This window comes from Papio anubis, chromosome 14, assembly GCF_008728515.1.
Source record: "Papio anubis isolate 15944 chromosome 14, Panubis1.0, whole genome shotgun sequence".
Taxonomy (NCBI): domain Eukaryota; kingdom Metazoa; phylum Chordata; class Mammalia; order Primates; family Cercopithecidae; genus Papio; species Papio anubis.
Window position 1 is genome coordinate 65,434,195 of NC_044989.1, and position 27,529 is coordinate 65,461,723.

The 27,529-nt window shown below is 43.5% G+C and overlaps 1 long non-coding RNA gene across 1 annotated transcript; it reads right to left on the reverse strand.

Annotated features, from left to right (window-relative positions):
- Positions 1–5,108: 5,108 nt before the first annotated feature.
- LOC103877008 lies at positions 5,109–12,749 on the reverse strand. Its single transcript, XR_002516687.2, has 2 exons — positions 12,176–12,749; positions 5,109–5,770 (listed from the first exon to the last, which is right to left on the reverse strand). It is a non-coding gene; the product is annotated as an uncharacterized LOC103877008 (long non-coding RNA).
- Between the last annotated feature and the right edge of the window lie 14,780 nt (positions 12,750–27,529).

Sequence of the window (27,529 nt, forward strand, 5' to 3'; positions counted from 1 at the left end):
CCTCAGCCGTCTTATCTATCTGGGCGTGAGATGAAGGGCAGCTGGAAGCTGGAGGAAAGGTTCTCTCCTCTCCACCACAGTGACAAGAGTTTTGGAGGAGCTTCCGGGTGAGGTTTAGGGGGAGTCCCTCCTGTGCAGAGCACCATGGGCCACAAAAGAGTGGATGTTTGTCCTGTGTGTGGGTCCTTCCTGGGGGCTAAAATGAAATCTTTCATTTTCTGATATCATGTCATCTCCGACTTACAAACCTACTTTCCTGTGCCATTTCTATCTAAGACAACAGTCACTTCTAACAGAGGCAGTCCTACATCACTGAGGAAACCACCACCATATCCCACGCATGAAAGGGCTGGCCTGTTGTGAATAACAAACTGGTGGCCTTAGAGCTACATTTAAAGACAGACAGAGAGAGAGAGAGAGAAACAGAGAGAGAGAGAGAGAGAGAGAGAGCGCCTGGGCACAGTGGCTCACGCCTGTAATCCCAGCACTTTGGGAGGCTGAGGGGGGGCAGATCACTTGAGGTCAGGAGTTCAAAACCAGCCTGGCCAACATGGCAAACCCCGTCTCTACTAAAAATACCAAAAAAAAAAAAAAAAAAAAAAATTAGCCAGTCATGGTGGTGTACGCCTGTAATCCCAGCAACTTGGGAGGCCGAGACACAAGAATCGCTTAAACCCGGGAGGAGGAGGTTGCAGCGAGGCCGAGATCGCACCACTGCACTCCAGCCTGAGCAACAGAGTGAGACTCTGCCTCAAACAAAAAAAAAGAAAAGAAAAAGAAAAAGGAAAAAAAAGAGAGAGAGAGAAATGGCTTGGAAATTCTCCAAATAACAAAAGGTGTTTTAATGGGGTGGGAGTGGGGGCTATGGACTAATTATTGGAGCTAGGGGGCCACCCTGTGGCTAAGTATCAAAAAATGAAGTCCAGAATTTTTCCGCCCAAACGCATCTGCAATTAATCTTTTCACCCAGAGAGGCAGAAAGGAACACCAGGCCAAAATCTGCCAAATTTCTCCTCAGAATGGCCAGTTGGCCTTCCAGGCTAGAATCATTAAGCCAAAGTGTATGCCTGGACCAGCATCACCTAGAAACCTGTTAGAAATGTAAATTTTTCTGGAGGTAAGGCCCAGCCATCTGAGTTTCAACAAGCCCTGCAGATGATTCTGATACTAGGTAAAGTCTGAGAACCACAGGTTTACACTAGTTGGTAAAAAAGCATCTCTCTGGGTGGGGCTAGCATATAGCTGGTACTAACTGTAATTGATTATAATTATTATAAAATTCATTCATTCAGCAACCATTGTATTCCATTCATACAAGAAATATTTATTTATTTATTTAATTTTTTTTTTTTTTTTGAGACAGAGTTTTGCTCTTGTCACCTAGGCTAGAGTGCAATGGTGCGATCTTGGCTCACTGCAACCTCTGCCTCCCGAGTTCAAGCGATTCTCCTGCCTCAGCCTCCCGAGTAGCTGGGATTACAGGCACCAGCCACCATGCCCAGCCAATTTTTGTATTTTTAATAGAGACGGGGTTTCACCACCTTGACCAGGCTGGTCTCGAACTCCTAACCTCAGGTGATCCACCTGCTTCAACCTCCCAAAATGCTGGGATTACAGGCATGAGCCACCACATCCAGCCAAGAAATATTTCTTGTGTGTTTAAAGAGCAGAAAGAAGGCTTATGTGACGGGTAGAGTGGCTGAGGGGAGCATGCAGGAATAAGTCCTGAGAGGTAGCAAGGGCCAGAGGGCATGATGAGGACTTGGGTATCACAAGAGCCACTGGAAGATACTGAGCAGGAAGAGACGTGATGAGGCTGTCTTCCTATAAACAGTTGCTCCAGCTACTGGATACAGAACAGTGATGGAAGCAGGAGATCAGATAAGAGGCTAATAAAAAGAGAGTGATGACTTGGATTGGGGCGTAGCAGTGGAAGTATGGAGATGGCTGGATTCTGGATGGATTTTGAAGGTAGAGCTAACAGGATTTACAGATGGACAAGATGTGAGATGAGGCCCAGAGGAACCCAGGATGACTCTAAGGTTTTGTGCCTGAGCAAAACTCTATTTAGTGAGAAATAATTAACTGCCTACTAAGGATGCACTTAAGATATATCTCATAGTTCAACTTCAGTAGTTTTTGTAACATAGTTAAAATGTGTAAGAAAGACCAATAAAATTAAGATTATGGGTCAATTTTGCTTCCACCCAATTTATCTGTTTCTGTGTTTTAGTTTAAATATGTTGCCTTCTTTTATAAAAATGTGCTTGTATTTCAGCAAGTAGCTTTGAATTTCATAGACAATCCCTTTTTTTTTTTTTTTTTTTTTGAATAGAGTCTTGCTGTCACCCAGGCTGGAGTACAGTGGCGCAGTCTCGGCTCACTGCAACCTCTGCCTCCCAGATTCAAGCAATTCTCCTACCTCAGCCTCCCAAGTAGCTGGGATTACAGGTGTGCACCACCATGCCTGGCTAGATTTTGTACTTTTAGTAGAGACGGGGTTTGCCATCGTTGGCCAGGCTGCTCTAAAACTCCTGACCTCAGGTGATGCACTCACGCCTCTCACCTCGGCCTCCCAAAGTGCTAGGATTACAGGTGTGGGCCACTGTGCCTGGCCTCGACAATACTTTTATGTCCTGGTATACTACAGTGAAGGTAGGGGTTATACTTAAGATAATCAAGTGCTACTGTCTTTTAAATTGATATATAATAGTTGTACATGTATGGGGGGTACATAGTCTTCATTATAGAAGTAGAAATAGGTCTTCCTTATCAATTTGCTACTTTTATTCTTCCTGTGGTACAAATAAGCAGCAATTATGTGTGCCTTCAAAGACACATTTTCATGTATAATAGAGCCATACACCCCGCTTAATTCAGCAGCCAAGATTCCTGACAACCTCAACCATTTGGAACTCAGGTATGAATTCTCAAACTACACTCAGGAGCTTAAGGAATGTGTCTAAAATTAAGGTTAATGAGTTAACAAGCTTAATTATTTTGTTTCCTCTGGCAAACTTCCAGTCTCCCTGGGTTTAACTCAATTGAAGAAACGGTTATTGAGTGCCTACTTGTACAGGCACCCTGTTAAGCTGTGAGACGGGTACAGGGAGAGCTGAGAACAGATCACAATTCCATGGGAAGGGAGGAAGCAGACATGCTGACCGCAGCAAAATGGGAGGAAACAGAATGATTGCCAGCTAGAAAAGAATAAAAGCCTCTAAGCTCTCGAATTAGCACTAATAACACCAGAAAATTAAATAGCCCCCAAGGCTGGAGTCCAGCCACGACAGTGCCTGGGGTTTCATAATAATGACTGAGTCGTAAAATTAAAAGAACAGAAAAAGCTAAGATGTTACTAACTCAATTTCCTACGGCACAGAATGATATAAGATATTTTAGGAAAAAAGTCTAATCAAAACAATTAGAATTTAGTTTCAAGGGGTCATTTTAAATTGTCTGAATAATTAATTAAATCCAGACTATCCTTTTTTTTTTTCTTTTTGAGACAAAGCCTCGCTCTTGTCCCCCAGTCTGGAGTACAATGGTGCAATCTTGGCTCACTGAAACCTCTGCCTCCTGGGTTCAAGCGATTCTCCTGCCTCAGCCTCCTGAGTAGCTGGGATTACAGGTGCACACCACTACGCCCAGCTAATTTTTTGTATTTTAAGTAGAGACAGGGTTTTACCATGTTGGCCAGGCTGGTCTCGAACTCCTGACCTCAGGTGATGCACCTGCCTCAGCCTCCCAAAGTGCTGGGATTACAGGCATGAGCCACAGCGCCTGGCCCAGACGATCTCATTTTTGTAGGAATTAATAGGATAGGCGGGGCGTGGTGGCTCATGACTGTAATCCCAGCACTTTGGGAGATCGAGGCGGGCGGATCAGGAGGTCAGGAGATCAAGACCATCTCGGCCAACAATGTGAAACCCTGCCTCTTCTAAAAAAAATACAAAAAATTAGCCGGTGTGGTGGCGCACTCCTGTAATCCCAGCTACTTGGGAAGCTGAGGCAGGGGAATCGCTTGAACCCAGGAGGAGAAGGTTGCAGTGAGCTGAGATCACACCACTACACTTTAGCCTGGCGACACAGCAAGACTCCATCTCAAAAAAAAAGAAAAAAGAAAAAAGGAATAGGATGTTACTATAAAGGAAGAATTTGAAAATGGAATCTTGACTGACCAAATAGTCTAGCCTTTGGATGTTTTTACATTAATGGGCTGCCTTGGAGATGAGGGTTTGGGAATAGAGGGAATAATTGCTAGCTTTAACTTTATTTTATTTGCTCCCTAGAATTTTTTCTTCCTTTTTAAAAATCTTTATTAGAGAAATTTAAAAATGTAAAAGTAAGCAAATAGCATAAAGAACATTTTGTACAGTATTCATCACCCACTACTGAATCCCACTTCATCTAAACCCATCCAAATCCTCCTCCTGCATTATTTTGCAGCAAATCCTAGATATCATATAATTTTATCCATAAATATTTCACTGTGTATCTCTTAACAGTCAAGGGGTCTTTCTTTAAAATCCTCAAAATTCCATTATCCTAACCAAAAACATCAATGGTGATTATTTAATATAATCAAATATCTACTCCAAGTTCAAATTCCCAATTGCTTTATAAAGTTATACTTTTTTTTTTTAAGAGACAAGGTCTCACTATGTTGCCCAGGTTGGTCTCCAACTCTTGGGTTCAAGTGATCCTCCTGTCTCAGCCTCCCAAGTAGCTGGGATTACAGATGCATGCCACCGCACTCAGCTAAAGTGATAACTTTTAAAGAGTTTATTTGAATTAGGATCTGCAACTGATTGATGTTATCTCTTAGTCTGTACGTTCCCCCAACCCCATTCAAAATTTTTTCATTGAAATTAATTTTTTGAGTCCAGCAGGACATTTGGCCTGGAGAGTTTCCCACGATCTGGTTTTGGCTGATTACAACTCTGTGGTGGCATCATTGAATGTGTTCCTCTGTCCTCCCCTTTGAGTTCCTATAAATTGGTTGTTGGAAAGAGAGGCTCATTTAGATTCAGGTTCCATGTTTTTGCAAGACTACTTCATGGGCAGTGATGTGCACTAGCAGAAGGCTCCTCATGTCTGTTTGTCTCTTTTTTTTTTTTTTTTTATGACGACAACAATTCATGCATGATAGCTAGAGCCTTTACTACATTAAGGGTTGTCAAATGATGAGAGACTAATTCCACAGGTCCTTATATAGCAAGCTCCTTATCCTTAAAAGAGAAAACACCCTTCATCTTCTATTTTGTTCCCCAGTGGTACAGTTCACACAGAAGAATAAGATAAACGCTTGAATTTTTTATTTACCAGTATTCAGAATGAGTTACTTTCCTAGCATCCTCCAACAGAAAAAAACACATTTCTTTTTAGCAATATTATTAACTCATAGCTTTAAATATATTTGATGTGTTTTAATCTCTTGCAGTTTTTATCCATGTTGATGTTGAAATCACCCCATCTTCGGTCAGTCAGGTCAGCTCCCGAATCCTTTTAGCATGACCTCAGTTTACATTGAAAGCTTCAGAGTGCTTTGGTATGACAAGTTCTTCCAGGTTCACCTCAGATGTTTCCTGCCCAAGACCTGGACCCAGTGATTTCTCCAAATAGTCCTGGTTCCTTTTAGTGGGAAATGGTCATGTGAGACCACAGTCTAGAGGCTAGGGGTGCTCATTATTACAGGGTTGGTCACTGTTTCTAGGTCTTTTCCATGGACAATGTCAAGAAATACATTCTGAATTCATACTGATGGTTCCTATTCAAAATCGGGACAATTTCAGCTTTGTTACAGGTGTAAAAAAAAAAGTTAATAATAATAATATTAAAATCAGGATAACAGCATTTTTACTTAACCCCTTCTGTCTTACATCTACATGCCCTTTCTCCCACACTGAGAATTCTGGTATTCATTGACTCTGAGAATGACAGAATTATAAGGTCACACATTGTACTGCTTTATCATATCACAATAAATACTCAACAATCACTGAGTAACAATTCTGAGTAACAATTCTGCTGGCAAAAATATGATTCCTATAAACAGCTTGATACATCATTATTGTTTTAAAATATGTATGTGTGTTTATATCTTTTAAAAATATAGTTGCATATTCTATATACTTTTTTCTACCTTGTTTTTCGTGGGTTTTTTTTGAGACAAGGTCTCACTCTGTTGTCCAGGCTGGAGTACAATGGCGTGATCATGGCTCACTGCAGCCTCAACCTCCTAAGCTCAAGGGATCCTCCCACCTTAGCCTCCCTAGTAGCTGGGACCACAGGTGCCTGGCTAATTTTTTGATTTTTTAGAGATGGGGGGTCTCACTTTGTTTCCCAGGCTGGTCTCAAACTCCTGGGCTCAAGCAATCTTTGCCTCAGCCTCCAAGGGTGCTGGGATTACAGGGGTGAACAACTGCAACTGGCCCTACTTTGCTTTTTTCACTTCACACTGTATCTTGAAGATCACTCCTTGGTAGTATTTAGAGATCGTTTTCATGCTTGGTTTACCATGTGCCATGCACTGTGCTAAGTGGTTGTATTAGGCCATTCTTGCATTCCTATAAAAACCTGAAAGACTGGGTAATTTATAAAGAAAAGAGGTTTCGGCTGGGCACGGTGGCTCACACCTGTAATCCCAGCACTTTGGGAGTTCGAGGCGGGTGGATCACGAGGTCAGGAGATCGAGACCATCCTGGCCAACATGGTGAAACCCTGTCTCTACAAAAATTAGCTGGACGTGGTGGTATGTGCCTGTAATCCCAGTTACTTGGGAGGCTGAGGCAGGAGAATCGCTTGAACCAGGGCAGTGAGCCAAGATCATGCCACAGCACTTCAGCCTGGCAACAGAGTAAGACTCAGTCTCAAAAAAAAAAAAAAAAAAAAAAGAGGTTTAATTGGCTTACAGTGCTGCAGCCTGTACGGGAAGCATGGCCCCAGTATCTGCTCTGGAGAGGCCTCAGGAAGGTTTTACTAATGGTGGACGGTGAAGCAGAGCAGGCACTTCACATGACGAAAGCAGGAGCAAGGTGGGTGGGGTGGGGAGAGGTGCCACGCACTTTTAAATGACCAGATCTTGCAAGGACTCACTATCATGAAGACAGCACCAAGCCATGAGGGATCCGCCCCCATGATCCACACACTTCCCACCAGGCCCCGCCTACACCATTGGGGATTACATTTCAACATGAGATTTGAGTGGAGACAAATATCCAAGCTGTATCAGTGGTTTATACAGATTATCCCATTTAATCCTCAGAATGATCCAGTGAGGTTGGCACTGTTATAATTGCCATTTCATAAATGAAATTTGAGTTTCACTTGAAACTCAACATGTAACTCAATTTCATTTGAAACACGAGAAATTGAAAGTTAAGTAATTTGTCCAAGGTCATCAAGCTGAGAAGCAGTGAATAATCTTTAGCGAATAATCTTTTTCTTTTTTTTTTTTTTTTTTTTTTTTTTTTTTTGAGATGGAGTCTTACTCTGTCACCCAGGCTGCAGTGCAGTGTTGCAATCTTGGCTCACTGCATCCTCTGCCTCCCGGGTTCAAGTGATTCTCCTGCCTCAGCCTCCCGAGTAGCTGGGATTATAGGTACTCACCATCACACCTGGCTAATTTTTTTGTATTTTTAGTAGAGACAGGGTTTCACCATGTTGGCCAGGCTGGTCTCAAACTCCTGACCTCAAGTGATCCTCCCGCCTCAGCCTCCCAAAGTGCTAGGATTACAGGTATAAGCCACCATGCCCAGCCCAATGAATAATCTTTTAAGACAGATGGAGAAAACTGATAAATTTTATATATTCATTATTCATATATATATATCTATATCTATAGTTAGCATAGAAGCAGATAAATAATTTACACCAGTAAACTAGTAGACATCAGTATCCCAGAATATTCACAGCCCTGTCTGGTTCATAAAAAAGGATTTGTGGAGAAATTTCCAAGGATGCAGAGGGCTTATCAAGTAGGCAAAAAACTTAAATACACATAAAGTAACTTTAATACCAAATTTTTTTTTTTTTTTTTTTTTTGAGATGGAGTCTCTGTCACCCAGGCTGGAGTGCAGTGGTACGATCTCTGCTCACTCTAACCTCCTGGGTTCAAGTGATTCTCCTGCTTCAGCCTCCCAAGTAGCTGGGATTACAGGCACGTGCCACCACGCCCAGCTAATTTTTGTATTTGTAGTAGAGGTGGGGTTTTACCATGTTGGCCAGGCTGGTTTCGACCTCCTAACCTCAAATGATCCACCCGCCTCAGCCTCCCAAAATGCTGGGATTACAAGCAAGAGCCACAGTACCCAGCCTTGAAAACCATTTTTAAAAGCTATCTAATACGTGGGAGGAGAAAACTGTATAGATTAACAATATAAATGATGAGATAACTTGGAATAAATGAGAAATCAAAGCAGGCATATCACAAAACTCATTTTGGGGCTATAAATTCTTTGGGCACAGAACCATACTCCATCTTTGCCCATTTGTTGCTGTTCTTTCTTTTATGTGTATGGTGTTTTATAGCAGAATCTCTTTCTGCTTGCCATCTACTGCGGCTGGTCCCTACCCTGGGGTGGGTGGAACAGGTTCTAGAGAAAGGGAAATGACTGGGGGGCTGGGATGGCACCCCAGAAGGCATCTGCCCCAGGCCTTATAATTCTCTGGATTCTAGTTATTCACATGCTTCTTTTCTCCTTTCTTGTAGGCCGCTAACAAGTTTAGGCAGGTCCTAGCACACTCATCCCTGTGTGCTCCCCCAACCTCAGCCTAGCTAATGAACCAGGTAAGCGTTTGACTCAAAGGAAGCCAATTAAACTCCTGTTGGAATTTGCCTTTTGGACTCAGAGATGCTGGGTGGCTTCTGGCCGCTGACCTCCTGATTGCCATCCCTCCCCCATCACCACAACTCAATAATCAAACCAGCAACTGAGGAGTTACTCTACACTCTTCTCCTTTACCTCCCAACCACCCCGTTTTAGCCGCTAGTCATCACGCTGATTCCACCTGTAAAATACAGCTCGATTTGTTTGGTTTTCTCCGTCTCCACAGCTGGCACTCTTTCCACATCTCTGCTATCTGTCACCTAGACAACACAGCACCTTCCAAATGAGTGCCCCTATTTCCAGAGTGACCTTAAAACAGAAATCAGATGTTCATCCCTGCTGAATATCCTTCAGGGACTGCTCTCAGAACCCAGCTGGAATCCAAACACTGGTCCAGGAAGCCCCGCCTGCCTCTCCTGCCTCATCCAGGTGGCTCTACCCTTTGCCCCCCTCGCTTAGCCACCGTGGCCTCATCTAAGTGCCTCCACATTTAGTATCTATTCATTCTCTAGCCAGTGTACCTCAGAATGCCTGGAATTCGGCCGGGCACGGTGGCCCATTCCTGTAATTCCAGCACTTTGTGAGGCCAAGGCGGGTGGATCACTTGAGGTCAGGAGTTCGAGACCAGCCTGGCCAACATGGTGAACCCCCGACTCTACCAAAAATACAAAAATTAACTGGCCATAGTGGTGTGTGCCTGTAATCCCAGCCACTCTGGAGGCCAAGGTAGGAGAATTGCTTGAACCCGGAGGTGGAGGTTGCAGTGAACCAAGACTGTGCCACTGCACTCCAGCCTGGGCAACACAGCAAGACAAATAAAAAGAATGCCTGGAATTCCTGTCCTTTCCCATCACTTGTCTCTTTCTCATCTTTCCAGCCTTAGCTTAAATGTCACCTCCTCAGGGGAGCCTTCCCGGTCACATGATCTGAAATAGGTCATCCATGTTTTTCTTCCCTCAGCACCTCACATTTGTTTCCTTTCTAGTACTTAACGTAATAGATCATTATTCTTTATTTATGTATTTAATTGTCACCCTACAGTGGGTGCAGTGGCTCATGCCTGTAATCCCAGTATTTTGGGAGGCTGAGGCGGAAGGATCACTTGTGTCCAGGAGTTCAAGACCAGCCTGGGCAACATAGTGAGACCCCGTCTCTATAAAAAAAAATAAAAATTAGCCAAGTGTCGTCGTGCAGACCTGTAGTCCCAGCTACTCGGGAGGCTAAGGTGGGAGGATCTCTTGGGCCTGGGAGGTCGAGGCTAAAGTGAGCTGAGATGGTGCCACTGAACTTCAGCTTGGGTGACAGAGTAAGACCCTGTCTGAAAAAAAAAAAAAAAGTTAAATTAAATAACTGTTTCCCCAACTACACTATAATCTCCATCTTGGGAACTACACCATCTTGTTGGCCATCATGTTGTATCGTCTTGGGGGAACAAAGACAAGCTTCAAAGAAGGAGATGGCACTTAGAAAGAATGTGCTGAATTTTCTCCTCCTTCCATTTAGCACTGCTGCATCTTTGATTCTGTTCTGGGAGAACAACGCTTTGTCTATTTCAGTCATGGGGTTTGACTTGAAATGACCCAACCTTCGCACCAGGAAAGTCTCTTATTAGTTTAGGCAGATTACAACTGAGGCCAAAAATAATCAAGATGTTTGCTGGGGCCAGGGACAGTGGCTCACGCCTGTAATCCCAGCACTTTGGGAGGCAGAGGCGGGCAGATTACTTGAGGTCAGGAGTTCAAAACCAGCCTGGCCAACATGGTGAAACCCCATCTCTACGAATAATAGAAAAAAATTAGCCAGGCATGGTGGCATGCACCCGTAATCCCAGCTACTCAGGAGACTGAGGCAGGAGAATGGCTTGAACCTGGAGGGGGAGGTTGCAGAGAGCTGAGATCGCGCCACTACACTCCAGCCTGGATGACAGAGCAAGGCTCCGTCTCGAAAAATAAAAATAAAAAAGAATTAAAAATATGTTTGCCAGGCAAGAAGTTCACTCTCTCTCTTTCCTGTTAAAATGGCCAAAAGAGAACCTCTTTCTCCCACCTTTCTCCCACTGAGCAGTGTAGTGTGAAGATGTGTGATTGGGGATTGCTATATCAGTCAAGATCCCAGCAGGAAGCAGATGGCACACTCAAACTGGACAATTTGAGGAGCAATTAGTAAGTGGACTGTTGGTGGTGCACACCCGTAATCCCAGCTACTTAGGAGGCTGAGGCGGGAGAATCTCTTCAACCCAGGAGTTCAAGGCCACAGTGAGATATGATCTCCAGCCTGGGTGACAGAGTGAGACCCTATCTCTATTTTTTTTAAAAAACCAGGGACTGTTTGCAAAAGTGTGAGCATGTGTAGTGAAAACTTAAGGAATAATGAAGTATCTTAGGGCCATTACCACCCTACGCCTACAGAGGGTGGTTGCCGGAACACAGAGATATAGAGAGAGATGGAGACTGTCACCTCATAGATGAGGGATGAAGGCAGCCTGTGCTGTGCACCACGGAGGACAGAGACTTAATTAATACCCCAGCCATCCATGGAGCCCATGCTGGTGGTCCTCACTGGCCAAAACCAAGTGGAAGACAGAAGGCAAGGAAGCCCATGAATCTAAGCTAGATCATCCTCCAAGGGCACTGAGCAGGGGAGGAGAAGAATAGAGATGTGAAGAGGCAGAAGGAAGATACGGAGCACACCTACCTGCTAGGGGAGGACTGAAAGAGTCACTGGGGGTTCTGAACGCAAGCCAACACGGCAAAAGGTAGAAGAGGAAAATGGAGTAAAACCAAGTCACCTGCGGTGCTGTCCAAGCTGCGGAACAGACGTCACCTGAAGCTAACTAAATACCTCGGTATTTCTCAGTATAGGAGCCAAGAGTTTCCCTCTATTGTCTGGGTGTTACTTGAAACATAAAGAGCCCTCACAGATGTAACGAGTTCTTCGAGTATGACTGAGGTTTCAGTAAGCAGAAATGGAGAAATAACTTTCCAGAAACAGGGAACAGAATAAGCAAAGGCCAAGGTGAAAATGAGGGGCATGTTTGGGGATCCGTGAGTAGGCAGTTGACTGGAGCCTATGGGCCAAGTAGAAAAGTATTAGGAGAAGATTCCAGAAAGGTAAGTGGGGTCTCATAGACTGGAAGTCCTAGAACTGCCAGGTCAAGGAGTTGGGAGCTCATGCAACTGGTAATGGAGAACCACCAAAAGGTGAACTGTTGTGATTGTAATTATTTTGTTCACGGTTTCTTTGGGGTCCTGGGAGTGTGTGGTGGCTGGTATGTGTAATTGTGATTAACTTTATATCATGAAAAGTCAGTCACCAAAAGGCAGAAGAGGCTAGATGGGACTCACCCGTAGAACTGGACGGAGGGTTCTGCGACTGCCACCGAATCTGCTCCAGGATCCTGCCGCGTCCCCTTGCACCCAGAGTAAACCATTTCCACTTACTACGGACTCCACCTTGTGGTCATGCTTGAGAACTGCACCACTGCCTCCGCGGCTCTACCCACAAGGGCAACAGGATCACCACCCTCTTTCCTTGTCCCTCTCATACCTTTAGGTCTCTTAAAAAAATGAAAGCAACAGTGTACAGAAAGAAGTATAAAGGAGAAATTATTTCAAAATTAAAATTTAAAGCAAAATTAAAATAAAAAACAAAAGTATACGAAGATAAAGTCTATTTTGTGAGATTTCATGCATCTTAAACAAATGGGTCTCAAACCAAATATATTCTTTAACCCTCTGTACATCCTCTTCTATTAGTGTTATCTGTTTTCATTAATTTCTTCAAAGCCCCAATGGGCCAGGCGGTTAAAGACATTTTCACACTTATGGCCGGGCACTGTGGGAGGCCAAGGGGGGAGGATCGCTTGAGGCCAGGAGTTGGAGACCAGCATGGCCAATATGGTGAAACCCCGTCTCTACTAAAAATTCAGAAAACATCTGGGCGTGGCGGTGCATTCCTGTAGTGCCAGCTACTTGAGAGGCTGAGGCAGGGGAATCACTTGAATCCGGGAGGTGGAGGCTGCAGTGAGCCGAAATCATGCTACTGCACTCCAGCCTAGGCGACAGAATGAGACTGTCTCAAAAAAAAAAAAAAAAAAAAAAAAGTCACATTTAATCCTTACGGTAGTTTGGTAGGCATAAATGCTACTATCCTCATTTCACAAATAAGGAAATCTAGGCATATGGGCTCAGAGAGTTTTAACAACCTGCCCAAGGCCACACAGCTGATTAGTTGGGACAGTTGGAATTTGAATTTGGTCAGTTACCTCCAAAACACAGGCATTTCCCACCAAACCACATTGCCTCTTAGTTGATAGGATTTTCATCTACTCGATTTTCAACTGGAAATTAGTAAGGAGATCTTGATTGTTGCCTCTCCCTCACTTCTTCACCCATATGCAGATATGGGTTATTGATAGCACCTCCTGAATGATACGGGATGTTGTCCCTTTCTCTCTCCCCATGCCATAATCTCAGATAATCTCAGTCTGGCCCTTCCTCGCATTTTATACGAAATATTGCAATTGCTTCCTACGAGGTTTCCAGTGTTTCCCCCATCCCACCCTACTGAAGAGAGGGTTCTAGTTTTAAAATCCAAATCTGAAGAGCCTCAATCCATTTAGGCCATACATGTGGCATTTAAGCCACATGTATCAAGATGCTTAAAAATGTCTATATCCTTTCAATCAGTAATCCTACTTCTGTGAATCTATCTTTTAAAAAAATTCCTGTGTATAAAAAAGTTATATGTACAAAGATAGTCAGGCAGTATTATTGATGTAGTATACCTCTTCCTTACAAAATTTTTAAATTTCCTTTATGAGGCTGGGAATGGTGGCTCCCATCTGTAATCCCAGGGCTGTGGGAGGCCAAGGAGGGAGGATTGCTTGAGGCCAGGAGTCTAAGATCAGCCTGGGCAACATAATAAGAACCCATATTTACAACAAAAAATTTTATGTAGTCCCAGCTACTCGGGAGGCTGAGCCAGGAGAATGGCGGGAACCCAGGAGGCGGAGCTTGCAGTGAGCAGAGATCCGGCCACTGCACTCCAGCCTGGGTGACAGAGCGAGACTCCGTCTCAAAAAAAAAAAAAAAAAAAATTTTAATTAAACTATAACAGCCAGGCATGGTGGCATGCACCTGTAGTCCTAAGCTAAGGCAGGAGGATCATTTGAGCCCAGGAATTTGAAGCTGCAGTGAGCTATCATCATGACACTGCACTCCAGCCTGGGATAGAGCAAGACCCCCTCTCTAAACAAAACAAATAATAAGGCTGGGCGTGGTGGTTCACGCCTGTAATCCCAGCACTTTGGGAGGCCGAGGCGGGTGGATCACGAGGTCAGGAGATTAAGACCATCCTGACTAACATGGTGAAACCCTGTCTCTACTAAAAACACAAAAAATTAGCCGGGCATGGTGGCAGGTACCTGTAGTCCCAGCTACTCAGGAGGCTGAGGCAGGAGAACGTCATGAACCCAGGAGGCGGAGCTTGCAGTGAGTGGAGATCACGCCACTGCACTCCAGCCTGGAAAACAGAGCAAGACTCCATCTCAAAAAAAAAAAAAGAATTAGCCGGGCATGGTAGCGCGCACCTGTAATCCCAGCTACTCAGGAGGCTGATGCAGGAGAATTGCTTGAACCCAGGAGTGGGAGGCTGAAGTGAGCAGAGATCGCGCCACTGCACTCCAGCCTAGGCAACAGAGTAAGACTCTGTCTCAAAAAAAAAAAAAAAAAAAAAAAAAGGAGGGGAAAGAAAAACAAATAATAATAATAATAATAATAAATTTAAACCAACTTAATTTCTACTCCAAACCCAATAGGATTTTCTACTTCAGGCCATCCTTCAAGGTCCTAGGAAGACCCTCTAGTTATAGATCATTACTGGTCACTGCCAAGGCCACCAGGGCCCAATTTATCTGGTTCCCTCAGTTCTAACAGCCCACTAGCTTTCACGCCACCCTTGGGACACATGGATATTTGGTGAGGCTGGGAGCCCTGTAACTGTTCCTCTCTGAGGTCTGGCCACTTCCCTGGGTGTTGTCAGAGGGCAGGGCACAAGTCCCAGCTGTTGCAGGACCCTGGACCCCTCCCCTGGCTTGGAGCAATCTTTTACCCTGGGGGAAATCCACCACTGTCTGCTCAGGTTTCCCTCAGAGCCACTTCCTGTCTCCTCTCCCTCCAGTACGCTGTACACTCAGACACTTCAGGGGGCTTAGGCTTTTGAAAACAAAGCCAGGAAAGGAAGTGTTTTGCAGGCAATTTCTGCCTTCATCCTGCCAGCCCCTGAGGAAAGTAAAACAAAGCCTGCCTGAGGAGGAAAAGCGGGGAAATACAAGGGGAAATTCCACATTTGTAGCTCAAAAAGTTATCCTACCTCAAGATGCTTAACGATGAGACAATGTCATAAGATGTAAATGTTGGACATGAAGTCTGTGGGTTGTACATAGATGTTGATGCAGCCTGAACCATACAGTTGGCAAAACTAATTCACTTCACCTACTCATTCCAGATGCAAATTTCCAAAGTTCTGGTGAAAATGGTTGAAGGAATAGTGTTACAGCAACTGCCCTTGGCTTTTCCAGCTTTACATTCTCTTCCATACCTATGGAAATCTCTTCCCTGTCTGTAGCTTTAAGCATTACATCTATATGATCGACCATCCCATCTTCATCTCCATCCATGACTTCCTAACTTGAGCTCCATGTCTCCAACAAAACAAAAGGCAGGGCGGGGTGTGGTGGCTCATGCCTGTAATCCCAGCACTTTGGGAGGCCACGGTGGGCAGATCACAAGGTCCGGAGATCGAGACCATCCTGGCTAACACAGTGAAATACAGTCTCTACTAAAAATACAAAAAATTAGCTGGGTGTGGTGGTGCTAGCCTGTAGTCTCAGCTACTCAGGAGGCTGAGGCAGGAGAATCACTTGAACCCTGTAGACAGAGGTTGCAGTGAGCCGAGATCGTGCCACTGCTCTCCAGCCTCGGCGACAGAGCAAGACTCCATCTCAAAACATTAAAAATTTAAAAAAAAAAAAAAGACAAAAGGCAGCACCACCTGGGAATCTCACTTTCACTTTCATGCCCCAAATCAACTCATTGTCTTTACCCCAAGTCAGCTTCCTCTACACATGTCTCATTCCATTAATGAAACAGAAGGGTAAGGTCTCAGCAAAGTTCTTTCCTCTACAGTGCTGTTAGAAACGCTTGTTCCCTGGTGCCACGAAGAAATAGCACTAAAACATAAATTTAATTTTCTCAGCAAGGCAATTTTTACTTCTATAGAAGGGTGCAACTAGCAAATGGAGTAATGGCAAGAGCACACCTGGCCAGGGAAGGGGAAGGAGTTCTTATTCCTGAGGCAGGTAGCCCCTACTGCTGTGTTGTTCCCCTATTGGCTAGGGTTGGACCACACAGTCTAAGCTAATTCCAACTGGCTATTTTAAAGAGAGCAGGGGTATGAGCCAGAGTAGCAGGGTGAGTAGTGTGGCAGGAAAGACGGTTAGGAACAGGTAACTGAAGGTGACTTAGGTCAGAGCAGGTGACCAGGGGTGACTCAGGTCAAAGCAGGTGACTGGGAGGAGTCAGGATGGAGCAGGTGACCAGGGGAACAGATGTGAACTACTGATTAGGACTGGTGGGAAAGTTGTTTACTGAAACCAGAAGCAAAGGGGTGAAGAGCACCAGGAAGTTAAACTTTAAAATGGAGAATCAAAGAATAAGAGAGCTGAACATACTGACATACTGATTCTTTGAAGAGAAACTTGGGGTTCACTATATTTAACAATCCCCCATCTTGAAATTTTACAGTTCTTTCTCTTCAAACTTCCTTAACATGTCTTGGCTTAGTTGTTCTGCTTGATTCTCTAAAAGAAAAAGCTTCTCTGAATAAGGTAGAGGAGAATTAAGGGAGGTTTTAGTAAGTGCTGCCTCTGTGAGTCTGTACACCAGCCCATGGATGCATGGTATGACACAACACCCAACAAGGAAGCGTACACTGGCCAAGCGTGGTGGCTCACGCCTGTAATCCCAGCACTTTGGGAGGCCGAGGTGGGCAGATCACGAGGTCAGGAGATCGAGAGCATCCTGGCTAACACGGTGAAACCCCGTCTCTACTAAAAATACAAAAAATTAGCCGGGCGTGGTGGTGGGCGCCTGTAGTCCCAGCCACTCGGGAGGCTGAGGCAGGAGAATGGTGTGAACCTGGGAAGTGGAGTTTGCAGTAAGCCGAGATCGCGCCACTACACTCCAGCCTGGGAGACAGCAAAAACTCCAGAAAAAAAAAAAAAAGAAAGAAAGAAAGAAAGAAAGCATATAGCTACTATGGCTGCAAGAGAAGTAAGAATTGAGGCTATGATTCCTTTCCATTTACCAAACCATTTTTCTAGCCACCTTGTAAAGGGGTCATTTACCCCTGGGTTTTTGGCTAACTCACTGGACAGAGAAGTTAGACCTTGCAATGCCTTTGTTATACTTCCATCAGGGGTGATGTTGTTTGGGATGAAGGTACAACCTTGAGTTTTAATCATGATGCAAACTCCTCCTCTTTCTGCTAATATCATGTCTAAGCCTATTCTATTTTCCCAAGCCATCTGGCTAGTAGCCCCTAACTGCTCAGCTATTCCTTTAACAGCATCTCTAATGTAGTTAATAAACCACTGTTGATTGTAATAAATGTAATTTATCTAATCTATGTTCTAATTAATCGTCACCCATCAAAATATTGACTTAAATCCTGCAGCTATTTGATCTTGGGCTTTAAATTCATCTGGTACTCCTCATGGAGCTCTAATAGCGTTTATATAAACATGGGGGTCAAAGGACCCATGTGAGGCACTTCTTTTTTTTAAACGCTTTTCTTTCTTTTTTTCTCTGTGTTGACAGAATGCTAGGGTAAAAGGGATGACCAATTGGACTAGGGCACAAGTGCTGCTCTAATTACTTGGCAGAGCACAGTACCCAGCAATAGTCCCATGCAATACCACCACACATCTGCTTGGAGATGAACCAGGGCAGACTGATTGGTAAGCTCTTCAAAAGGCTTGGTTTCACTGCACCCTGTTAAGTCTTCAAGGAATGCTAACTCTCCCCTGCTCCCACCCCGCCACCCGCCCCTCGGCAGTGAAAGGCACAAGGTGAAGGTGAAGTTAACATCAGGGGCCGCATGGCCCTCGGGGGCTGACCCACAGGGCTCTTAACCTCAGGGAACAGCAGTGAAAGAGTCTTGCATGACTCATCGCCCCAGGCTGTGGGGTTCTGGAAGAAGAGAGATACCGTACAGTTCATGCTCGGTCCACGAGAAGACCACCCAACTGGAAAGGGGACAATCTGGGTCTCTGGTCTGCCTGTCGCACAAGCCTAACGTCGCTTTGTTTAGTGTGTGAACAGAATATTTAATCCATTCCAGCCAAGCATTTGCGTCCTGATACCGTTTCAATTGCTATAGTTTGTTTTAAATATTTAACCTCTACAACAACTACTTTGGTTTTATCATTGGGTAGATAACATGAAAAGGTTTGGTTAGCAGAGAAGTTAGGAGAGGGAGAAGGGGGTGCAGGAGGTGGCAAGGCAATGAACAGCATTTCAAAGCATCCTGAGACTTCTGCTCCTATGCTATGGAACTCTGGGGAGCAGAGATGGTAATCTGTCTCAATTACATTGGTCTACCTGACAATGGGCAGGGGTAACTCCTTTAGTCAAATGAATATATGGTTTTAAGAAACTGCAAGTACTAGTTGGGGCAGCCCATCCTTGTTCTTTAATATTTTATACAGTATTGGACCGACTTTGGCAGAGAAGATCTGCTCTAGGAGGACAAGATTTCCAGTTTACACTGGAATCTTCGTCAAGCTCTTCTCAAATTAATTTATCCCAGTTAACAGATTTTTAGTCTGAAAAGAGCTAGGAAGGATAAAGCTACTTTTCTGAAGTGGAGAGTTGCCTCTGACTTGGCAAGTCTCCACAGGGTATAACAAGGCAAGCATCAAATGTAATAGTTTGAGGCGAAATCGACTTGGTTACATTAATAACTAGGTGGTCAGCAATACAGTGAGAAAAGAGGAAGGAGTAATCAAATAGATAAAAGAGAGTTAAATTTTTCTCAGCTTTAGTTTGGTAGGGTTTTCCCCCGGGACCATGGCCCATGACTCTGGAGGGAGTGGCACTTTCCTGACTGGTGTGATGGCTCCATTCTTTTTCTGCTGCCCAGATTGCAGTTTCAGTAGTTAGGAGCACTAGGTAAGGTCCTTCCCAGGCCGGTTCGAGTTTTTACTTCTCTCCAACTCGAGTGCTATTTCTTTGCAGCATTGGGGAACAAGCATTTCTAACACTGCCCCCTTATAAAAGCCTCAAAATGCTTGTACAAGTCCATGACTTAGGGGTAGGGGCTCCTTTGTGGAAGTTGCTCTGTTTGTTACCACCCTGCAGGCAAATAAATGGATTGGATGGAGACTGGTCCCAAGGGCATCTAAGCTATTGGTCAATCCAGACCTTCTGAAGTAGCCTGGAGTGAAAATCCAGATCAACAAGAACACCCTCTGTTAAACAGTGACCAGCCAAGCCATCAGATCATCTCTCTTGGGGCTTTAAAGAGACACAGACAGAGGGAGTTGTTACTGGCAGGAGAGTAAAAACGGAAACAGAAAGAGGTAGTAGCTGAGCTACCCTAGTGAGCCTCCAAGCATGTAAACTAGATCATCAGGAACTCTGCTGATATGATTCTCTCCTACAGCAGGGGAGCACTCTGGGCAGTTGGGAGTAGAGGAGTAGAAGAAAGTATAGCAGATGTTTCTTTTCTTTTCACTTTCTCCTCCCTCTTTTCCTTCTTTTTCTTTTCTTATCCATCCCCGCCCCTTTTTGTTTTTTTTTTTTTTTCCATCTACTCAGTGTCTGAATACTTCCCTATTTGAGAGACAGGGCCACAATTCTCACTATGGAAGCTGTGAGGGTCAGGTACTTTCTGACCTCACACCTTGGAAGCTGGAGCTTGGGTACATGATCCTGCTAGTGAACCAGAGACTCAGGGTCAGTTGAGAAATAACTTACTGCTGCAGCATCAAATGTTAGCCTGACAGCATGTAGTATGCAGTGGCTATGGTGCCAACAGCAGTGTGTTCACCTGTCAGCACATAAAACTGCAGATCTACAGAAAAGTTGAAAGATTACAATGGATATACCCTTTACCTAGTGAATTAGTTATCTGTTGCTGCAAAACAAATTACTCTAAAACATAGCTTCATGGGAAGAAACATTTATCACACCACAGTTGCCATGGGTCAGGAGTGCAGGCACTGCTTACCTGGCTCCTCTGGCTTGGGGTCTGTCACAAGGCTACAAATAAAAGTGTCAAATGGGCTGCAGTCTCACATGAAGGCTTCACTGGGGAAGGACCTGCTTCAAAGCTCATTCATATGGTTGTCAGCAGGTTTCAGTTCCTCACAGGCTGTTGGACTGAGGGTCTCAGTTCTTCACTGGCTGTTTTCTGGAGGCCTCCCTCAGTTGCTCACATGTGAGCCTCTTCCCCATGAGGCAGCTTACAACATGGCAGCCCATTTCCATCTGAGCAATTGAAGGAGAGAGAATTCAATTTTGGAAGGAACCTCCCACATGCTATTTGCTAGAAGCCAGTCTCTAAATCCAGCCCCTACTCAAGGGAAAGGGATTACACAAGGTGTGAATTCCAGGAGGGAAGGTCAGAATTCACCGAGTGCCACCTTAGAGTCTGTCAACCACAGATTCATCAATTACTAACATTTTATCACATTTGCATGTGCTCCCCTTTAGATAGATAGCTACAAATACAGATACACAGTTTTGTTTGTTAAACAACCAAAATTAAGTTAAAGATTGATATGGTTTGGCTGCGTCCCCACTCAAATCTCATCTTGAATTCCCACATGTTGTGGGAAGAACCTGGTGGGAGGTAATTGAATCATGGGGGCAGGTTTTTCCCATGCTGTTATTGTGGTAGTGAATACGTCTCACAAGATCTGATGTTTTTAAAGAGGGGAGTTTCCCTGCACAAGTTCTCTCCTCTTGTCTGCCGCCATGTGAGACATGCCTTTCACCTTTCACCATGATCGTGAGGCCTCCCCAGCCATGTGGAACTGTAAGTCCATTAAACTTCTTTCTTTTGTAAATTGCCCAATCTTAGGTATGTCTTTATCAGCAGTGTGAAAACAGACTAATATAAAGACATTATAACAGTTCCCCTCTAATTACTTCAGCATGTATCTCCTAAGAATAAAAACATTTTTCTACGTAACCACAATGCCATCACCTCCCCCCAAATTTAACAATTGTGCTACATCATCATCTAATATCAGCCCAAATTCAACTCTCTCCAATTATTCCCCAAATACCTTTTATAGCTCTTTTTTTCCTGCTCCAGTACCCACTCAAGTTTCCTGTATTGTTTTTGATTATTGTCTATTTAGTCTCTTTTAATCTAGAACCATTCTTTCCAATACATTTATTTCTGGGTATTGTTTCTCATACTGTTGACATTTTTTAAGAGTTCAGGCCAACTGTTTTGTATAACTGTTGCCCACACAACAGGTGGGCTAGGTCACTTGGTAAGTGACAACCCAATGGCCACAACCAAGCAGGATTTAACAAGGGGATTTTATTACTTACAACTAGTAAAGAGAACAATGGGTATAGATAGCTCCCAAAGCAATGCCTTCCTGAGCTCCGGGCTGTGTCAGATTTTATAAGCATAGGGTAATGAGGCATGATCTGACTGGATCTTGCAATGAGGTAATGCCAAGAGGCATGATCTCACTGGATCCTGCTAAGGAGTGATGCCAGAGCTCAATCTGATTGCATCATAGATCCAGCCATGCAGTGTCAGCTTCCTAAATCAGTCCCTGCCCCTCTGAGCACTTAGGTTCCGCCCTGTGGCTACACACTTGGTTAATCTGGGCCTGCTCAGGTTACATGACCTGAGGCTCCATTAGCAACTGAAAAACAACTCATAACTTTGTTACATAAAAGTTGAACCAAATTGGTCTGGTGCAGCTACATAATATCCCATATTCTGGAGATGATTACTTCCTAATGGTGTTCATCTTATACCAGTATCTACTGTATTTCCTGTAAGCAGGAAGTTAGGTTAAATATTTTTGGAAAGAATTCTACTTAGGAGGCACATATCTAGTAGTCCCATTATTGGTGATGTTTGATCACTTGGTTATGGTGGTAACTGCTCAGTCTTTCCATCATAAATGCATAATTTCCCTTTTGTAATTAGTAAATAATCAGTGGGGCAATACTTGGGAGTCTGTGTGAATACCTTGTTCCCAGAAACTTTTTTCCCAATAGTTTTAGCATCCATTAGTAATCCTTATCTTGGTTAATTATTACATTTGAGTTTCCAAAAGGGTAATTGTCTAATCTAACATTCCTCTTACATCTATCACTCTGTAAAGACGAGCTTTTCTTTTTCTCTCCCTGTTTTCTTATGTTTTGTTTGAGATTGACTATGGACCATGATTTTCAAAAAATTATTATATTATAACCAATTATAATTATAGATTACAAATATTTATTTTACATTCACATTTAATACATTATATATTTATATATGTTAAACATTACATAGTACTATATATTAATACTTATTAATAGATTATATAAACATTTTAAATATAATCATATATTAACCATATATACTTAACTATATACCTACTAATTATATTGAAGTTAATTATACATTTCAGTATATAATTATCTTAAATATAAATACAATTATACTTAAAATATAATTAAATAATAATTAACATTAATTTTTATTTGCAGATTGTCCCAAATTTGGCCAATGAAAAAGTCCTTCAAGGCCGGATGTGGTAGCTCATGCCTGTAATCCCAGCATTTTGGGAGGCTGAGGCAGGTGGATCACTTGAGGTCAGGAGTTTGAGACCAGCCTGGTCAACATGGTAAAACCCTGTCTCTACTGAAAGAAAAAAAAAAAATTAGCCGGGTGTGGGGGCAAGCACCTATAATTCAGCAGGCTGAGGCAGGAGAATCACTTGAACCAGGGAGGCAGAGGTTGCAGTCAGGTGAGATCGTACCACTGCACTCCAGCCTGGGAGAAAGAGTAAGACTCTGTCTCAAAAAAAAGAAAAGAAAAGAAAAAAAAAAAAAGAAAAAGTCCTTCAAGTTGACTCCTATATCTTTTTTTTAAAAAAACAGCTTTATTGAGATATAACTTCCCTACTATACAGTTCACCCATTTACAGTACACAGTTCCATGGTTTTAGTTTATTCACAGAGTTGTGCAAGCATCATCACAGTCAAGTTTAGAACCATCAAATTTAGTTCATTACCCCTAAAAGAAACTGTTACCCATTAGTGGTCACTTCCCATTCCCCTGAATTCCTGGAGCCCTAGGTAACTGCTAATCTACCATCTTCATAGATTTGCCTATTCTGGATGTGTCACACGAATGGAATCATCTATGTGGTCTTCTGTGACTGGCTTCTTTCACTTGGCATGTTTTCATGGTTCACCCACATTGTATAGCAAGTTTGTCTACATTCTGTAGCATTGATTTTACTGCCGGATAACATTCCATATTATGGATATCCTGTATTTTACTTACCCATTCATCAGTTAATGGGTATTTGGGTTGTTTTCACTTTTTGGCTCTTGTGAATAATGCTGCAATAACCAATCATGTACAAGTTTTTGTATGAACATATGTTTTAATTTATCTTGGATATGTACATAGGAGTGGAACTGCTGGGTCATATGGTAACTTTGTTTAATTTCTGAGAAACTTCCAGACTGCTTTCCAAAGTGGCTGTATTATTTGACATACTTTTTTTTTTTCCTTTCTTTTGAGACAAGGTCTCGCCCTGTTGCTCAGGCTGGAGTGCAGTGGTACAATCACAGCTCACTGCAACCTTGACCTACTGGGCCCCAGCGATCCTACCACGTTAGCCTGGCAGAGTTGGAATTACAGGTATGAGCCACTGTGCCCAGCCTCCATTTGACAGTCTTACCAGCCAAGTATGAGTTCCAATTTCTCCACATCCTCATCAACACGTTGTTACATTTTTTATAGCCATCCTAGTGGCTATAATTGTGGTTTTGATTTGCAGTTCACTGAGGCTAATGATACTGAGTCAGTTTTTCTCCAGGTACCTTTGGTCCCAAAAATTCATGTTTTATTTTATATCCAGAAAACTATCTCCAGTTACAGCTTTGTTTCATTGTCATGTTTCTCTTCTTTGGAGACTTCAGTGATGCATATGTTAACTTCTGTCTATCTTCTCTTTTTTTCTGATATTTTTCCTTCTTTTTCAAATTTGTTTTGAGTTCTCTTGGCTGTTTTAAATTTATGAATGTTCTTTCTTGAATTTTTAGGCTAACCTATTTTCCCGTGGACACAATGTAATTTAGTTTCCATATCTCAAGATTATTTTGGCTTTTTCTTCTACTTCTTTCCTGAATTTAGTCAGTTCTCATTTTATAGCTTTCTGCTTTGTGTCCACTTCTATTTTGAGTTTTTTAATGTCTGATTTTTGGTATTCTTTATAGCTGCAGCTGCTTACTAAATGATATTTACTTCATATGAAAAGTATTATGTTAGTTTTCCTCTGCTTTTTGGCTGTTGGATGGAGTTGTGGTTGGTGGGAAGAATTTTCATTAGTTGAAACTTTTTTTATTTTGTTCTTATAGTTACTTTATACGGATGTTGGTAGCTCTTCTGTTTAGCTCAAAATAACTTGCATCTGACCAGGTGTGGTGGCTCACACCTGTAATCCCAGCAATTTGGGAGACCAAGGCAGGTGGATCACCTGAGGTCAGGAGTCTCAAGACCAGCCTTACCAACATGATGAAACCGTCTCTTCTAAAAACACAAAAATTAGCCAGGCATGGTGGTGGGTGCCTGTAATCCCAGCTACTCGGGAGGATGAGGCAGGAGAATCCCCTGAACCTGGGAGGTGGAGGTTGCAGTAGGCCAAGATCGTGCTACTGCACTCCAGCCCCAGCTGGGTGACAGAGTGAGACACTATCTCAAAAAAACAAAACAACCTTTCAGTATCACTGGGGAAAGGGTTTGTCAAACTCCAAGGCAATTTTCAGTGAGAATGACGCTGAGTTTCAGATTTCATGGCAATAGGAATGATGTCAGACTTCACATTCCCCGTGAAGAACCAGACAGCTAGAGCGTCACTACGTATTTTTAAAAGATGACTGAGGATGGAGACAAGTGAGTTGGCAGACAGTGGCAACCTCTGGAAGACGGAATCTTCTCTGTTGGTTCCCAGGCTGCTGTTCCGAAAGTCTCAAAACAAGCGACTGGCCTCTCCTGCATTCCCACCGGCTGCACCTTGCTCCTGCCCAGCATGGAATCTGGCTCCCGGCCACCAAGCAAGAAGCCACCAGCTGGCCAAAATTTTTAATTAAAAAAAAAAAAAAAATTAGTTCAAGTGCCTGCTGGGAGACAAAACTCTGAACCAATGACCAATAGTTTCTTCCACAGCAGAATATCATTGCTGGAAACAACGGGTGTGGCACTTCTCAAATCATACCTGATGATTCTCAAATCATACCTGATGATTTATCTTTGCTTTTCCTCAAACCAGCTGGTTTAGATATTTTAGTACAATGCTTTCACCAGAACTACAATAATGGTTCCTATTAACTGGAAACTGAAATTGATGTGGTCTCCTCATGCCACAGGTCACATGCTGTTTGGTGACTGATCTCGACGCTTAGGAGGAAGTGGGGTTGCTGTCACGCCACGGAGGCAAGAGGAGCAATACTAGAACCCAGGAGGTCTCCTGAGGCACCTCATCACTCTCATGCCAGGGCACAAGTTGATGGCAACATACTGTACCACCTACAGACAAACTACAACCTACCTACAGACAACCTCCTCAAGAACAAAAACTTGCTTAACCCAACCAGGCAAAGAATCCTGGCCAGCTGAGGGGTTGTGTGAAGGAAAGAGGGACCTGGAATAGGTAGCAGAGAAGGAAAATTGTAAATGACAATAAAGCTTCATTACCAGTTACAAAAATGAGGATTATAACCTCTAACGGTATTTCCCTTCTTGCTGTATTATATATAAATGGAGAGTTTTTAGCTATTGTCCTTTTCTTTCATTTCCTTTCTCTTCACAATTGTATCTAAAGTCTATCAGTGATGCTTAACTTTACAATTTAGTTTACGCATTGCAACGATGGGATGGGATGATGAAGAAACTGAAAGGAAGAATGGAACATCACTTAACAGAAGTTGGACTTGGGCCAAATACAATAAACGAGGAGATTTTGAGATGCCCTGCTTTGGGGAAGGGATAAGTAAATTCTGTTGTAGGAGAGATCCTCGCATTTTGTTGGATGGCAGCATTTTCATTTACCTTTGAAAGCACCTCTGTGAACGCTGGGCAGCCTGAGAGACGGCCTATAGCGGAGCAACTTTTGGCAACCCAGCGTCTCATTCTTCTCATTTGAGGGGAGGCCCCCACACACTGAGTCTTGCTATGAGGCTAGGCCTCCCTGACTAGAAGCCACAGGAGAAACCAGAACTCTATTTGCCTATTAGCAATTGGAACACAGGCACATAACCTAGACTAGGCCTAGTAAATGGTCCTTCCCAAAACTTGAATCTTGAGTGAGAAGAGTTGAAAAATAATTCATGTCACCACCAAAGGAGCTGGCATGCACCCTAATCAAAGTACCAAAGCAGGATGGCTTAGCTGGTTCCTAACATTTCCAGACCTGGTTCTCCAGCATTGCTGGTGCAAGGAGTATAACTACAGACAGCTCCAGGCCTATTTTTCCCATGCTCAGAAACACCAGAGGAAAGAGCCTCTTTCTCCCACCCTCATTCTCTAAAATCCCTGACAAGGGCTCAGATCATCTTAGGTTTGGTCATGTGCACATCCCTGGGGAAATCTGAGAACAAGAGGAGGGAGACTATAGTTGGCCAAGCCTGGGCCCCACACCTCCCCTTCTCCACACCCATCCTGCCTCGAGAGGCCAGAGAAGTGTGGTGCTAAAGAACCATCTGATCCAGGGGACTGCAGACAATTCCCCAAAGGAAAGTTTTCCCATCGGGCAAAAACAAAAGCTGCTCACAACACAAAATTACAGAACGTCAGAACCAAAAAGAACCTTGGGAATCCTTCATCCTATCCCCTCTCTTATAGATTGGGAAACCATAAGGATATGTATGCCTGTTTGGACTTTGTACAGTTCTCTGTTCAGCAGAGGTGACGTGGCTGTGGGATTAGGTGACTCCACTGGAGGTGTTCTGTGTATAGAAAAGATCTAGGGTCACAAACACCAATCCCTTCGGGTAGACAGCAAATGTGTGAAGGCTGGCGGTTACTTAATGGACCAGTGGTGTTGGTGGGATTCAAATTCTTATTAAAAAAACAAAAGCAAACAAACAAAGAAAACCTATGTGATGCCCAAATAAAACCATCTGTGGGCTAGATGCTGCTGTTGTCAAAAGTTTGTGACCCGTGGGTTAGACAAAACCTCTGAGCTGTCCTGACAGGTCTGGGAAAACCAAACAAGTCCTTGTCTCCTAAACTACCTGGGACACAAGAGCTCTGCAGGAAAAAATTTGTACCCTGCACCGAGCTGGGGTTGACATTTACAGACACCTGTTTTATGAATTGAGGAGATATTCAGCAGAAGCCAGATTGTTGAAAGTGCTGCTGAGAGAAAACCATCAGAAGGG